Genomic DNA, 17,105 nt, shown 5'->3' with positions numbered 1-17,105 from the left:
GCAGACAATTGAGGAATCCCTGATTGAGCAGGTCCCATAATAAGCATCTCATTATTAATGGCTCTTAAATTTTGCAATAATCTCCATTTACCAGATTTCTTTTTGATGACAAAAATGGGAGTATTATGGGGAGATATGGAAGGTTGTATATGTCCTTCCGCTAATTGTTGTTTGACCAGATCATGGGCTACTTGTATCTTTTCTTTAGTCAGGGGCCACTGAGGAACCCACACTGGTCTTTCTGATTTCCAAGTAATTTTGATTGTCTCAGTGGCCCTTTCTGAAAATCCAACCCATGTCTGTCTGTTCCTTGATCTATTTGTATTGGTGCTGCTATAACTTGCCCTTGTTTTCCTAATCTTTTTTTTTTTCCTAAAGCCTTGTCTAGCCCTAGTAGTGGGCGCATTAGGATTGATGTTATTTGTTAACGTCAAACCTAATTGATCTAGGACATCTCATCCCCATAAATTTATAGGAAGATGATCCAATACATATGGCTGTATAGTTCCTTCACATCCTTCAGGATCCTTCCAATCTAATATCATAGAACTTCTATGGGGATTAGTCACCACTCCTAGGCCTCGAAGTGTTTGAGTGGCTTGTTGTAATGGCCAATGTTTTGGCCATTCTTGACGAGATAGGATGCTAAGGTCAGCTCCTGTGTCCAGTAGCCCATTAAACTCATGACCTTGAATATTTAGTTTTAGCATTGGGCGAGAATCTAAATTTAAAGACAACATAGCCCAATCTACACCTGTGGAGCCTAATCCCCTGGAACCTCTTTCTACACTATGACTAGGAAACTTATTATGTAGGCTGGGTATTATTAACAACTGTGCTCTTCTATCTCCTGGTGAAATTACTGATATACCTCTTGGAGAACTAGCTATAATTTTTATTTCACCTACTTAATTGGGATCAATTACCCCAGGACTTATCATAAGTCCTTTTAATGTAGATGAACTAAGTCCCAATAATAAGCCTACTGTTCCTTGGGGAAGAGGTCCTTTTACTCCTGTGGGAATGATTTGAACTCCCATCTCTGGAGTTAATACTGCTCTGGCAGAGGCACAGATGTCCAACCCTGCGCTCCCTCGGGTTTGTCTGATGAGGGATTTAATGGACAATGTGTCCTGGGCACTACCCTGATGGTGTTGCTGGGTTCCTCCAGTGCCCCGTAGATTTGTGCTTGTGGGCCCCGGAGCATTGGGCCCCCCTGTCTGTTTTTTGGCAATGGAGCCTGATGCCTTTCTCCATGATATCGTGGATAAATACCTGATCTTTGTCCATTTTTTGATAAGGGAGTACCCTCTTTGGTGGTTTGAGAACGGCATTCATTAGCCCAATGTCTCCCTCTATGGCATCGTGGGCAAATACCCGGTATTCTATTCCTTTGATACCTACTTTTGTTAAACCGTCCTCCTATGGGGCAATTCCATTTAAAATGTCCTGTTTGTTCACAATCATAGCATGTTTTTGGCCTGGCATCTAAAGCCTGTTGTACTGCAGCTGCCAAGACTTGTCCTTGTTCATTAATATCTCTACATAATTTAATATATGTGTTTAAATCTTCATGTCTCCATGGTCTAATAACCTCTCTGCAGCAACGATTTGCTTGGTCATAAGCCAGTTGTTTTATTAATGGCATTGCTTGTTCTGTATCCCCAAAAATTTTGGCAACCGTTTGAATTAGCCTATCTACAAAGTCAGCATAATGTTCATTAGCTCTCTGTATTACCTTAGATAGCTGACCTTGTAAATCTCCATGTCCTTGTAAAGTCTTCCATGCCCTAACTGCGTCTGCAGCAATTTGTGCATATATAGCAGGATCATATTCAATTTGTTGCCGTTGACCCTCATAAGGTGCTTTTCCTAACAACATATCTAGATTTCTTTGAGGGTAACCAGCTGCTGCATTTCGCCTAGCTGTCTCCGCGCAAAATTCCTCATTGGCAACCTTCCATAACAAATATTGTCCTCCATTTAGCACAGATTTACACATGCTAGCCCAATCTGCTGGCGTCATGTCCAAGTTAGTAATGGACTCGACCATGCTTACCGTGAAGGGTGCTTGGGGACCATAGGTTGTTACAGCCTCCTTTAACTGCTTCACTGCTTTAAAATATAAAGCACGGTGAATTCGCTGCCCTCCTACCTGTTCAAGTACAGGGCATGCTAATCTTTGAAGTCCTGTCTCAGGATCCCATTTATCAACTACGGGGTCTGAGAGCCACTCAGCTGTCTCCATAGGTGGGGCTGTTGGTTGAATTACGCCCTCTTGTGATAAAACGGAGTTAGTAACAGTCTCCTGTTGTGGCCTTTTTCCTAACAACCCCTTTTCCTTTAAATTTTCTTCCTCTGTCTGACTAGCTCGAGAGACCTTCTCTTTTGCTTGATCTAAAATGTCTTTCTCCATGGTCTGAACTTCTAACAATTTACTTAACATCTTTTCGGTTTGTTTTTTACTAATTTCTAATCTACTATAAAGATAACACAACCCAATAAGATAACACAAAACAAAACCGAAACTGAATGAAACAAAAATGGAATAAAAAATCATTGTATCAATTTTCTCTTCCTCAGGGCAGACAAACTTCAAACCTTTAGTTAACCATTTTTTTTCCAGTTTTCCTGAGAAATTTCTAGGGATAGGCAGCTTGAAACCAAAACAAGATAAATCAAAACAAGAACGCACTGTTTTTTTGTTTTTTTTTTTTAAATGGTCACCCATTCTTTTGCTATTCCTCAGGGACGAGCAATTTCACTTACCTCCAAGCTTCAGAAGTTCCCCGTACAGTCCACCAAATGCCGCAGTCTGGCTGGGAACAAAATCACGAGCCACCACACAGCTTGTAGATTCAAACAGCAACTCTTTATTCCCGAACTCACACCAGCCGTTTACAATCACGTTCTGGGGAAATCCACGTTCTCTGCCCAAATCCACCACCACTGGGATTCTGTGTCCCAAAAAATACTGTCTGAATCCCATGAGAACTCAAGGGGAACTCAGGCAGCAGGATACGCCCTATTCCCAGGAGGAATAATCTTAAACCTGGAACCACCCTAAACCCGGATAGTCCTAAACCGGGAACGCCCTAAACTCGGACCTGCCTTGGTCCTTGAGCAAGGTCACCTACATGCAATGTCACTGCACAATGTCCTATTTCCACGAGTCCTTTCACTAAGCAACATGGGGTACGCTGGCAAGGAAATTGTCATACCTACTTGGCTAATGCCTCCCAGCATAGAAGAATCTCATTTCACCTCTAAAAAAAAACACATAGGATAAAAGTGAAGAATAAGAGAAAGATATCTCAAGAAAATTGAAATAAAAATTAGAAGTAGCTTTAATTATATCACAAAAAATAGACCTTAATACCAAAAGTAAAAATAGATGAAAGTCATTATATAATGACAAATGTTTTTAATTAAGCAAGAAACTATCATAAGTATAAATATAAAATCTCATAATACTACAACACATAGACATAAGACAGACACTACTTCATCTAAAGGGAGAGAGAGACTCCAATGCATATTAATGAAGAACTTCTAATAAAAGAGTTTGAAAAATGGATGGATCTTTCATCCCAAAACATCAAAAAAGAGACACAGGATTGTAAGTGTTTTGACCATAGAAATATGAGGACAGCATTCCTCTGGTGAGCAAACTCCCAGGAGGTAACAGGCACCCTATTTCCTATGTTTGGAATATTCTGCAGTTTCTTTCAGAAACTAGCAAGATAAGTAATACATGTGCAATACCTAGCTGTTGTGGAAAGCCTTGCATGAAGAAGCTCTTTCCTAGAATCTTATCAGCCTCAATCCTGACCTTAGGCACTTAGCTCCTGGGGGGGCACTTTTTAGACAACCACAGTGTTTTGCCAAGCTCTGTGGCACCTGAAGCTGTCCATATAATAGTGACTTTAAACAATAAACTTAGTTGAGAGCCACACAAATCTCCTAACATTGCACATTGCAACCTTAGTAGGTAACTATCGAAGAAGCTGCCTAATGTTGCTAAATCTGTAGCCTAATGGCACAATGAACAATAATGTACTACTGATGCCAATGACCTAATGTAACCTACTACTATAAGTAAAGCTGACAGCTTGGACAAGGAGACTTTCTGCCTTTCTGTCATTCTGCCTCTGCACCTTGCTTCTGTCTCTTCATCTTTCTTTACACAGTATTTAAAGTACACTGCAGAGCAGATGGACTTCACAGAACTTTCCAACAAAAACCAAAGGAGGACAAATTCTTCACAACAGTACCAAAAACATTCTCCAGAATAGACAATAGGTTAAGTCATAAAACAAACCTTAACAATTTTTAGAAGCTAAAAATCATTTCAAATAACTTTTTTTTTCTGAACACAATGTAAAAAAACTGGAAACCTACAACAGGAGGAACTTCAGAAACATCCTGTGTGTCTGCAAATGTAACAACAAACTCTCAAATAGCCAAGAGTTGATGAATAAATAGAATGGAAATTCTTAAAAATTCTTGATAAAAATGATGATAGAAACACAAAATAAAAAACCCTATAGCATAGAGCAGAGGAAATTTTAAGAAGATTAGATCAGTACATACCTACATCAAAAAAGAAGACAACCAGGACTTCCACTTCAAGGAGGTAGAAAAATCAAGAATGAGCCAGACCCAAAACTAGTAGAAGAAACAATACTAAACATCAGAGAAGAGGTAAATAAAATAAAGACTAAAATATTATTTTAAAAATATCAACAACAGAAAGAATTTATTTATTTATTTATTTATTCATCCATCCATCCATCCCTAGGATTGAACTGAGAAGCAACCACTCACTGAGAGATGTGTCCAGCCCTAGCTTGTTTTTTACGGAGAGACAGGGTCCCATAGAGTGGCTCAGTGCCTCACTTTTGCTGAGGCTGGCTTTGAACTTGCCTTCCTCTTGCCTCACCTTGAGGATCTAAACTGTTCATGTCAATGGTTAAGAGCACAGCTTTGCCATTGAACTCACTTAAGCAGTGGGAAGATCATAATGCTGTATAATATGAGGATTCCCAGACATGACACCTACAGACATCTTCACATAGGCTTCATCCACAGAAAGCATGAGACTCACTGTTCAGGACTCTGCTTGGTGCATGGTTTGGCTTCTTCTCTTTTTTGGGGGAGGGTGTCTGCTAGAGACTGAACACAGTGCATCATGCATGCTAGGCAAGTGCTTCCCCATGGAGCTGTGCCCCCAGCCCTCCTTGGCTTTTCTTGGTGATCAGAGAAAGGGTCTGTGGGATTCCATTTTTATTGACTTACTGGGAAACTTCGTGTCCTCTGATTCTGCCTCTTCTGCAGATCCAGTTGAAGGAGAAGGTGCTGTGGATGGACATCCCACTCTTCATCTTCTTAGTCTGCTGTCAGGTCAATCCGATCTCCTGTGCTGGCATTGGGGCGGGGGGAGTGGGGGACACATTCACCACTCTTTTGGTTTCTGCTTGTTTCCAGATCCTCTATTTGGTATTATGGCCTCAGATTCTGCAGACCCTTTCTACTGGATGTGAGGAATTCTGGCCTCCAACAGAGGGAGGCTCAGACTCACTCTGCCTGTTCTCTTCTGGACCAGCACCATTTAGTTGAATGACAGACTTTCTTTGGAGCTCAGAGAATGGGCAGCTCCGTGGCCTGGAAATTCTGCATGTGCCATGTCGAACAGCCTGATCAATGGTGCATTCAGCCTGGGCAACACCATCTTCTTTGGAGTTGGGTTTGAATGCAATACAAAACCTGGAAGAGCAAGATAAATCTCTGCTTGAGAATTTCTGAAAACCTGAAAACACTAGAGTGTTTGAAATCCCTGAAACAAGATGGCCAGTCCACCTAGAACATTCTCTAGAACTTTCCATTGTTTTCTCAGCTGCATCTTTTTCATATCTACAGTTGAAATATATAGATCAAAACCATGAGTGACAGTGGAGGGTCGATTCTAACCAGTCACCTGTGGGTCTGGAAACTATTTTCTTGTGTATGTTGATGGTGGATTTGATGGACATGGTTTAAAAATGGGGTTCCAATGAAGTTCCAGTCACTCAGAATCAGAGCTCATCTGAACATGATGGGGAAGGTTGATTCCCAACTATATCCAATTTTGCCAGCCCTGTCTGCAGAATCAGGAAATGATTGGAATGTTCTCCAGTTTTATGAACTGATGAAGGACGGGCCTCTCTGACCTCTGTCCAGCCAGAATGGATCTGTCCATAAGGATGGGAATGCAGCAGGCTGTTGAGGGGTATGTTACTTTCCAAACAGAATGACATGGGGTCTGGTGGGCTCGACAGAGGGACTCAATTGTGTTCTAATCTTTGGTTTTGGAGGGTTATTCTATAAGTCAGCAACCTGAAGCCCATCCAAAGTGGAGAGGGGGTCGCATGCTATTCTCTAGGTTCATTTTATTAAATGATACTTTGCTTTCCTGAGCTCACAGGGGCTTTGTGACTGCCCCTTTCCTTAGGCACACTCATGGAGCAGGGTATCTCTGCAATTGTCACCTTGGGCCTCATGATGCAGCTCTTGGCTGGCGCCAAGATGATTGAAGTGGGTGACACCCCAAAAGATCAAGCCCCTTCAATGGAGCCCAGAAGTGTAAGAAAGATCATGGGTACAGTTCTGTGTCTAGTTGAGAATTTGAATTGGCTCTAAAATTGGGGGCATTAAAACAGCCCAGTTTGGCCTGTGTGCTTGGCCTGCCGGCCTGTAGGTGCTCCATGGCCTGTTAGTGAGAGAGCACTTCTGGGAGGTGCCGGGTATGAGGGAGGGCCAGGCAAGGCAGGGGAGGGCAGGAATGCCCCAGAGGATGGGCTTGAAGGATAAGGGCATGGAGGTCACTCCTTCACCAGCCATGATTTCTGTACCTTGCGAAGAAGGTGACATCTACTCCAGAGCTGTCGTAAGAATTAAATCAAAGCCAGGTGCTGTGGAGTATGCCTGTAGTTGCAGCAGCTCTGGAGGCTGAGGCAGGAGAATAGCCAGTCAGAGGCCAGCGTCAGCAACTTAGTGAGGCCCTAAGCAACTCAGTGAGACCCTGTCTCTAAATAAAATGAAAAACGGCTGGGGATGGGACTCAAGGGCGAAGGACCTCTGCTCAGTCCTCAGTACTAAAAAAAAAAAAAAAAAAAAAAAAAAAGATTAAATTGAATAATCACTCTCACAGTGCCTAGCACATGGTAATTATTGAGCAAGTGCTATATTTCTTCTGCATTTAAAAGGATTTAATGAGTGGAAAGGTGATCCTCTCAGTCTAGCTCTGCTATTGATGAGTTTTTTGATGTGGAAGAAATTTAGATAATAGTTCTGGAGTCTCAGTTTCTATGTTCTGTTAAACTAGGTTAAGAGTATCGGCCATATCAAATGATAGGCAGCCCCAATAATGGGGGCCAGCCTCAGAGTCAGTCAAGCCTAGCCTCTGTTAACTGGAATGTATTATTTAGAAAATAATATTTACAATTTTCTACTCTGCCATCTTCCATACAGCATGCCATAGAGATCTTAAGTTAGAAGGTTAAGTAATTGAGTGAGAAATCCATTTAACTTAAATTTGTGTTTCAGACACAAATCAAGATTGTAGAATATATTTATGTATTAATGCATTAATCATTAATGAATTAAGTAATGCATTATTAAATATTAAGTAGTGTATTTATTATTCAATGCCTTAAATTAATGCATTATTCTTCTAAAGCACTAATAAGTGGGTTTTTTTATTGTAATTTTGGTCATTTTAAAATATACTTGGCTTAGTGCAGTGGTGCTCGCCTCTAATCCCAGCAGCTCGGGAGGCTGAGGCAGGAGGATTGTGAGTTCAAAGCCAGCCTCAGCAACAGCAAGGCCCTAAGCAGCTAAGTGAGACTCTGTCTCTAAATAAAACACAAACAGCGATGGGGATGGGGCTCCGTGGTTGAGTGCCCCTGAGTTTAATTCCCGGTACCAAAAGCAAAACAAACAAACAAAAAATTGCATTATTTTTCTAAAGGTCAAATTTGGTGTTTTTTTCTCTCTCTCTCTTTGTTTTTAAATATTAATTTTTTGCAGACCTGTAAATGGACCTCAGTGACTCTACCACTGAGCTACAGCCCCAGAAGTTTTCTCCTTACCCTTGAAATTTTTTTTAAATGTTTTTCCATCTTAAAAATTCAAGGCCATTTTTTAATAAAAGAATTTAGGATGACTAGGCAGAGGTTTAGTAGTGGACTTGCCTACCGTCTGCCAGGCCCTGGGTTCAATCCCTAAAGCCACAAAAAGACCAAAGCTTCTTTCACTAGAAATCTTCTGAGTTCTCTTGCACTTTGACCTGTGACAGTTGGACAATCCTTACCAAGTCCCCGGGGGCAGTGTCAGTATTTGTCATATGTGCTCCTGCCACACTCTGTTCAGGGTTTTCTTGGGATCCTAGTGTTCGGCATGATCGTCACCATCGGCAAGTCCATCGTGGATGTGATGACATGTATGAACAGGGACCCCTCAGAGATGGGCACTGGGATTTGCCTGTTGATCACCACTCAGGTGAACCCCCACTCGCACCTCTCTTCCTGAGTGACCCCACCATCCCTCTTCCTCCTCAGCAGTACTCAACCAGAGCTGAGGCCAGGCCAGGCTCAGGGCTGGGCTCAGGGCTAAACACTGGCCTGAGCAGGGTCAGGCCCCTGGTTGGAGGCTGGGCACCACCCCAAAGGAAATCAATCAAATAAAGACACAGCACTCATCTCCAATGAGAAATATTGAAGTCAATAAAGGCATGCTGTCCACCTGCAAACCCCAAAACAATTAAGGAACAAAAATAAAATGTAGGGGCTGGGGCTGGGGCTCAGTAGTAGAGACTCACCTGGCGTGCACAAGGCCTTGGGCTCCATCCTCAGCACCCCCATAAAAATAAAATAAAGATGTTGTGTCCACCTCCAACTAAAAAAATAGACTTAAAAAAAAGAGAATCGAAAGATCCTGGCTTTGGCTTCTGAATTTCCGTGAGGCAGATTGAGAAGGGTCTCTTATTTGGCCTTCATAGCAGAGTGCCAAGTCATTGAAGACGGAAGGAACCAGGGCCCTGGGGCCAGTAATGCAGAGTCTACTTTTATTAATTAATTTATTTTAATTCTGAATTTCTTTGTGGTGGGCTTGATCGTGCTCTTTTTGGATGAGCTTCTTTAGAAAAGGCACGGCCTGGGCTCTGGCTTCTCCCTCTCCATCTCAACCAACAGCTTTGAAACCATCCTGGGGAAGGCCTTCAACCCCACCACCATCCACACCGACCAAGGTAAGGGCCCTACCTCCCATGGGGCACCTCTGCAGGAAGTTTCCATGCATGCAGAGTATTCCTCTGGGGGAAAATGTCTGTTTCAAAAACAGTTCTTCTGAATTTTCAGTGTGCAAAGTTTTAAAAATATAGCTGATTGCAGAGGCTGAAGCCTGTCATCCAGCAGCTCAGGAGGCTGAGGCAGGAGGATAACAAGTTGGAGGCCAGCGTCAGCAACTTAGTAAGGCCCTAAGTAACTCAGTAAGACCCTATCTCTAAATAAAATATAAAAAGGGCTGGGGACAGGACTCAGAGGTTATGTGGTCCTGGGTTAAATCCCTAGTACCTAATAATAATAATAATAATAATAATAATAATAATAATAACAACACATTAAAATGATATCTAAACTTTCACATCTTATAAGAATATTTCAAGGACAGTTAACATGCCACAGAGTAATCCTGTCTCATATTTCTTAGTAGGAACCTGCACTGCAAGGATAAAGAAGTGTTGATTTTAGCCAATTGTCTTCTGGTGGACATTTCAGTCCTTTCTCAGTCACAGTTAGAATCAAAGTGAATATCCTTGGGCAATCATCTGCACATATTTTAGCAGTTGTTCTTAGCAAATAAGATTCTAAAAATGAAATTGCTACACCAAACCACTTGTTCAGGCAAGGAGCAATTAGTTCGATGATTACAAGTTCAAGCACACCCTTGGCAAATGAGACCCTGTCTCAAAAAGGACTTGGTTCAATCCATAGTATTGCCAATTGGGGATGGAAGTCGCTAGGGATTGAACTCAGGGACAGTTAACCCCTGAGCCCCGTCCCTAACCCTCTTTTGTATTTTATTTTATTCAGAGACAGGGTCTTGCTGAGTTGCTTAGAGCCCCAATTTGGCTGAGGTTAGCCTCCAATTTGTAATCCTCCTGCCTTAGCCTCCAGAGCCACCCAGATTACATGCATGCACCATGACACCTGGCTTACAAATATTAATAAAATAAAAATTGCAAAACATGTGAGACTTCTTAGGAGAATAAAATTGACTTTTTTTCTTTTCTTTTTCTTTTGGCCTCTGAACCCTGAATTTGTTATTTGCTGGGAAGTCTCTCATGGAAAATATTTATGAGCATTTTCATGTTTTTTTGCAATTGACTGTGGAGCTGGTTTTTGGTCTCCAGTGCCATGTCATCAAATTGTGTGTCCAGCGTGAGCACAGGAAGTCTGCATTTCTTTTTCTTTATTTTTTGGTACCAGGGATGCAACCCAGGGGCACTCAACCCCTGAGCCCCATCCCCAGCACTTTTTATATTTTATTTAGAGACAGTCTCGCTGATTTGCTGAGGCTGGCCTCCAAATTGTGATCCTCCTGCCTCAGCCTCCCAAGCTGCTGGAATGACAGGGGTGCACCAATGCCCCTTAGGGCATTTTTAAAGTCTTTCTAAAGATGTAGAGCTGCAGAAAGAGCCCTTTAATTGTCCAGCAGCTCAAGACCTTTTCTCTGAATCCACCTCTGAGGCCATCCTCTGCTCTGGGCATCATGCAGGTGGCCAAGCAGCTGAAGGAGCAGCAGATGGTGATGTGGGGCCACTGGGAGAATTCATGGTGCATGAGCTCAACAGGCAAGTGCACTACCCGCCCCCAGTCAGCATGTGCGGCTCCTGGGCCTCGAGCACCAGTTGGCCTTGGGGTCTCCAGTGTCCATGGGTCTCATTCTCGCATCACAGGGTAGGCAAGGTCGCTGTGTCATTGGATATTCATGAACCTGCTAAATGCTGGATGCTGGGGACATGGAAAAAGATGCCTGCCACACTCAGCAGGGAGCCAGGAGCACACAGATTGGCAACCCAGCATGGGGCTCTGTAGGGACTGTGCTGGCAGCAGGGGACCCTCACCTCTGCTCATGCTGGTGGGATGCTGCCCTAGGCATCCAGGAGCAGGTGCCCAGGCTCTGAGCACAGAGTGGGGCTCCAGATGGACCTGAGCTGAAGCACCAGGCTTTGTGGGGCACACCTTGAGGCCCAGGCAGAAGGATTGCAATGTGAAGGCCAACCTCAGCAACTTAGTGAGGCCCTAAGCAACTCAGTGAGACCCTGTCTCTAACTAAACACAAAAAAAGGGCTGGGCACAGGGCTCAGGGGTGGAGCACCCCTGGGATCAATCCCCAAAACCGAAAAAAGACAGATCGTGGATGTGGCTGAGAGGCCAGCAGAGCCACAGAGGGCTGGTGGTGTTTGAAGCGGGGAGGTCAGTTCCAGCAGACAAGGCCATGGCAGAGAGGAGGCCAGAGAACAGGTGGGCCATGGCCAGGTGGCCATCACCTTGGGTTGGAGAGGAGAGAGGGTGGGAGAGGCCCCAGGGCGCAGGTGCCCAGGGCAGGAGGTGTGCCCGCTGCAGCTGCGCCTTGTCCTGTATTGAGGGCTGCCCCCGGCCTCCCTGGTGCCCTCTGCCATTTTCGTAGCTCTTCCTCTGCCACTCGGCAGCAGAGACAGTGAGAAGGGCTGTGTTTACAAAGTCAGGTGGCAGCCCAGGTTGTCCTGTGGGTTCTCACTTGGTGAACTTTCCTGAAAGAAGCAACCACAGGAAAAGCAACAGTTGCAAACTCTAGGTTGCTTTCGAGTGCTTGGTAGGGACAGTCGCCATTTCGAGAGACATCTTCAGCATTTGAGTCTCATCCCCAGCCCCCCAGCCCCCTGTACTGAGGACCAAACCCAGGCTGACTTGACTCCTATGCCACATGCCCAGCCCTTTTTATATTTTATTTAGAAACAGGGTCTCGCTGAGCTGCTTAGGGACTTGCAAAGTACCTGAGGCTGGCCTCCACCTTGTGATCCTCCTGCCTCAGCCTCCCGAGTTACTGGGGTGACAGGTGTGGGCCACTGTGTCTGGCAGCCTTTCAGTTTGGACTAATAACAGTCCCTTATCAGGGACTAGGTCCCAAAGCATTAGTTGGGTGCACAGGGGTGTTAACAAATTATGCTTCAGGGAGGCAGTGGGGTCTCCTGAGTTTCTGGTCTCAGTCATGGAAAAAGCCTGGTGGCCAGCTTGGGGGCTCTGTGGTAGCCCAGGGCTGACCACCTGCCCTCCCCCAGGTACAACCCCATGGAAGTGGTCTCTGGGGACCTGTGCCTTGGGGCCTCTCAGTCCTGGCTGCCTTCCTGGGCGCCATCGATTTGGGGATGGGGATCTTTTTGGCGGTCACCAACATCTCCCTGTCCTTTGAGATCTTCATCAAGGAGCCAAGTGAGGTGGGCAGCACGGGCACCCTGCTCGTCTGAGAGCCATGCCTACCTGAGGATCAGGGAGGATGCCGGGCAGTGCCTCGGAAGGCAGTGGTGGCCGGGGGCATTGGTGCTGTGGCACGTGGGGACATTGTCGTCTGTCTGACGCCTGCCCCTCCTCTCCACCATGGGACGGCCACCCTTGGCTTGCCTCCTCTACTCCTTCTGGCTTTGGCAGCTGCAGCTGTGGCAGAAATGGGGAGCACTGTCCCCATTTTATGTCTGACTTTGGTTTTGGCTTCCCCTCCCCCCCCAGTGATGTGTGCAGCCACTGTGGCATCCCTGGTCCCCCAAAGGCGGCTTTTTGACTCTGGATGGAAGCACAAAATATCTGTTGTGGCCTTAGTGTGGTCAGGCATTGGGTCGCACCTCCTCTGGGGTCATGGACAGCATCACCAGCATGTCCCCATTGTCACCAGGAGTGGCAATCTCTGGGTTCAGACTGTTTCTGTGGGGGGTGTTGGGTCCTCTGGGCTCAGGACAACAGAGCTCCCTGCCCAGCCATGGGCGGCTGCTCTCCCACCAAGTGTCCAGATGGGCCTCGTGCTGGGGCAGAGGAGGACTGCCATCCCTGCAACCTTGTGGCCACCTCGTGGCCACATTGTGGCCAGGCAGATTTGTCCTCATCCAGAGGAGTCCTGGGGTCACCACCTTCACCCTCGCCTAGCCAAATTCGGTTCCCTCAGGGGACCACCCCACCACGTCCACTTGTCCAGACTCCAGTCAGCCATGGTGTGTTCTCACTGTGCAGCTGCCCCTGCACCCCTGGGAAGGGACATATTCTGTCTCTCCCTGTGTTTATAGAATATTCTGACTGCACTTAGGGACCAAAGGGAAATAAGGGGACAGCGAGACGCCACCAGCTCTCTCGGTCTCCACCACATTCAGCCTCCACCTCACTCGGAGGCCAGGAAGGGAGGTTCAGGGGGCTCAGGGCCTAAGCTCAGGGTTGGGGCTTGGGGTCCCTGGGAAGATGCTCTGGTGTCTGACACAGAAAGACAATGATGTCTCTGGTGACAGGTGATGTAGACCATGAAGCTGGGGACCTTTCCGGAATTCTCAGAGGCCACTCTCAGACTCAGCTGCAGGCTCCCTGAGGAGGGTGTGCCGATTCTGCATAGGCCCTGTCATGGCTCAGTAGAGGTGGCACACTGTCCCCAGAGACCTGGGACAAGAACCAGAGGGGCCCTGGCCCTCCCCAGGGCCCAGCACCTTCTCCCATGTGGCCTTGTCTAGACCCAGTCCCCAGCAGGGCAGCCTCACCACCAGCTGCCTCCCAGCCCATGGGGGCCTCTGCTATACCTCTCCTGCTCCTGTTAGAGGGCAGGGCCTCCCAAGCCACTGCAGGGGACTCCATGGCCTCTGGCAGACAGGCCCAGTCCCTGGCTCCCAGGCTGTGCCTGGAGAGAGCCAGACTTCAGAGGAGCTTGTGGTCCTGCTGGCCCCATGTGGCCTGGGCTTCCAGCCCGTGGGCAGTGATCACAGTGGGTGGATGGGCAGGGGCTGACCCAGCTTCCAGGGGACTGTCACTGTGGACACTAAAATGGCATAACTGAGATACGATGGATAAATGATAAATAAAGGCAACTTTTACAAACTGCTCATTCATGGTCTTGTTTCTGCTCAGGCTCATCCCCAGAGATGTGCTGGCCTGCAGCCTGGCCTTCCTCCTGCTGGGAGTGTCCCCTTGTTCACATGCCCCAATGACTCGGGAGGCTGAGACTTGGGATCATGAGTTGGAGGCCAGCCTCAACAATTTAGTGAGGCCCTCAGCAACCCACGAGACCCTGTGTCTAAATTTAAAAAAAGGGTCAGAGTGGGCCTCCATGGTCCAGCAGGCCTCAGGTTCAGTTCCTGATACAAGGAAAAGCCAAAATCCCAAGTCGGAAACCTCCTGCCCCTGGAAGCACTGGGCCTTTTCTCTCTGCCCTGGGGACTTGGGGCTGTGCCTGGGGCTACTGCAAATCTGCCTCAGAGAAGAGCAGTTGGAGCCCAGGGTCAGGTAGGGTGGGAGGGGTTGAGGGGGTGGACTGGGGCTCAAACCCCACCTTCAACCCCCCCCCCCAGTGTCTGCTGCTGACTTAGGTGGCCAGGTGGCTCTTCCCCCCTGGGGAAGACTCTGCTCACCGCTTCCTCCATGAGGTTCCTGCTCAACCATGGAGCCCCCGAGGAAGCAGCTGGTTCCCATTTTACAGGTGAAGAAAGTAAGGCCCAGAGCAATAGGAGGCCAGGAGGCAGCTGGGAGGCCAAGCTCCAGGATCTGCCTACCCCAGGCCCCTGCCTGCAGGGACCTTCTTGAGGTTGGAAATGAGGGGTCCTGGTGGTGTCAGCTGCAACCCCTGGCTGCTAACCCCTTGGTTTCCTTCCCACCACTCCCTCCACCACTGACCCCCACCTGCACTCTGGCCTGACCTGGTCCTCAGGAGCATAATACCCATGAGCCTCCAGTCCCATCCTCCAGGTGGATGGCCCAGGGAAGTGCAAAGCTTCCTGATGAGGGCCGGTGCCTGAGCATGTAGCACCGTCCAACGGCCATAGTCCAAGGGCAGTCAAACACCGGCCCAAGCTTCAGCAACCACCACACCCACTAATGCATCTCCTTGGGGGCTCCACGGGTTGCCCTAACTATGCCAGCACCCACCTCACTCCTTGCCCCAAAACGTCTGGGGCCACAAAACCCATCTGTCCATTCTTGAAGCATTAAAGCCTGGATGAGAAGCAAGTAGACCGGAATCAGGAAAGGTCTAGCAGTTTCCATGAGGCCAGAACATGTGCATGCCTGTAGGGCATGACTTGCTGCCTGCTTCCCATCTTGGGGCCGCACAAGTGGCTGGGATGGCACCTGGCGATCAGCCAGGAGGCGGTGCTGTGGGTAGTGACAGAAAAAACAGACCACCTCCAGGAAGGTCCAGGACTCTTTGGCCCTCATGGACATCTCGTGCCTTCTCTTACAGACCATGTGATGGGTGGACATGTGAACTCACTCCACCCCTCTGAACTTTATCCTGATTGGCTCCTGTGCACTATATTATCTGTGTGTACTTCCTCAATAAATGAGATCCTGCTTTGACTGGTTTCCCAGGCGCATCTGATTGTCCTCCAGTGAGGGAGGGCTGGGTGTGGGCAGCCAGTCGACCTTTGCCTCTCGTGGCTCGTCCTAGTCAGGGCATGCTTTCGCCATTTCTCCCGCAGGTCAGGAGAAAACAGAGGGGGCTAAAAACCCTGACACACGCCCTCTCTGCTCAGTTCTGAAAAGAATCATGCCTACAAGGACTTGGATAAGAGCCTTCATAACCCCAGCCCCGTGGTGCATGCCTTTAATCCCAATAGGGGCTAAAAACCCTGACACATGTCCTCTCTGCTCAATTCTGAAAAAAATGGTGCCTACAAGGACTTGGACAAGAGCCTTCATAACCCCAGCCCTGTGGTGCATGCCTTTAATCCCAGTAACTTGGGAGGCTGAGGAAGGAGGACCGCAAGTTCAAGGCCAGGCTCAGCAACTTAGCAAAACACTGTCTGAAAAAATAGGGCTGGGGGCCTGGGGATGTGGCTCAAGCGGTAGTGTGCTCACCTGGCATGCGTGCGGCCCGGGTTCGATCCTCAGCACCACATACAAACAAAGATGTTATGTCCACCTAAAAAATAAATGAATAAATATTTTTTTTAAAAAAAATAGGGCTGGGATGTGGCTCTGTGATCAGCCACCCCTGTCTAAATCTCCAGTCCCAACAAATTAAAAAGAACACGCTGCTCACCGGATAACGGCTGGTATCCTGAAGTCTTCATGGACCAAGATATTGCGTCTGCAGTTCCAAAACGCAGGACACTGGAAGTAGCATGGACAGTGCAGAGGTTGATGGGATGACAGGGAGCACCTTATGGCGGGTTTCAGGCTCAATGGCGATTTTTCAGCCTTGCACTTCATAAGTCTCAAAGTCAAGGTCAGACAGACACCTTGATCTGGTTTGGGAGTCTCCAGATAGGAGGCCTGGGGAACTTGTGGTCAGGGACCAGAGCCCGAGGGTTTTCACGTCAGGGCAACTTCCAATGAGAACCCCTTCTGTGGCTTCCTGGGTTGTGGTCCCAGGGATTGAATCCAAGGGTGCCTACCCGCCGACCATCCCAGCCCTTTAGAGACAGGACCTCGCTGAGTTGCTGAGGCTGGCCTCCACCTGGTGAGCCTCTTGCCTCAGCCTCCTGAGTCACTGTGACGACAGACACACTCCACAGAACCAGGCTCCTTCGGACGTTCCAAGCTGTCCCCCTCCCCTATGCCAGCAAACACCTACCGCGGGCATCACCTTCTCAGATGGCTCCCCCACGGGCGCCTCCCCACGCTCTGCTCCTCTCCTGATGGGGAGCAGGGGGCAAAGTAGCTGGGCGAGTGTGGCCACGACCCAGGGGTGGGGTGTGGGCGGTGCAGGAACGGGGGCGTGGCCACGCTCCAGGGGCGGGGTGTGGGCGGGGCTTGGCCGGTGCACGTGCCGAGGGGGGTGGGGTGAGTGTGGCTACACATCTGGGGAGGGGTGTGGGCGGAGCCAGGACCCCGCTGTGC

The 17,105-nt window shown here is 47.8% G+C and overlaps 1 pseudogene; it reads left to right on the top strand.

The window, feature by feature from the left end:
• Nucleotides 1-5,343: 5,343 nt before the first annotated feature.
• LOC124085505 (protein transport protein Sec61 subunit alpha-like 1) lies at nt 5,344-12,547 on the top strand (annotated as a pseudogene).
• The last annotated feature ends 4,558 nt before the right edge of the window (nt 12,548-17,105 follow it).

Source organism: Marmota monax, unplaced genomic scaffold (assembly GCF_021218885.2).
Source record: "Marmota monax isolate L192 unplaced genomic scaffold, Marmota_monax_Labrador192_F-V1.1 WCK01_AAM20220418_F8-fsc00725, whole genome shotgun sequence".
Taxonomy (NCBI): domain Eukaryota; kingdom Metazoa; phylum Chordata; class Mammalia; order Rodentia; family Sciuridae; genus Marmota; species Marmota monax.
This window is presented reverse-complemented; position numbering and strand designations above follow the sequence as displayed.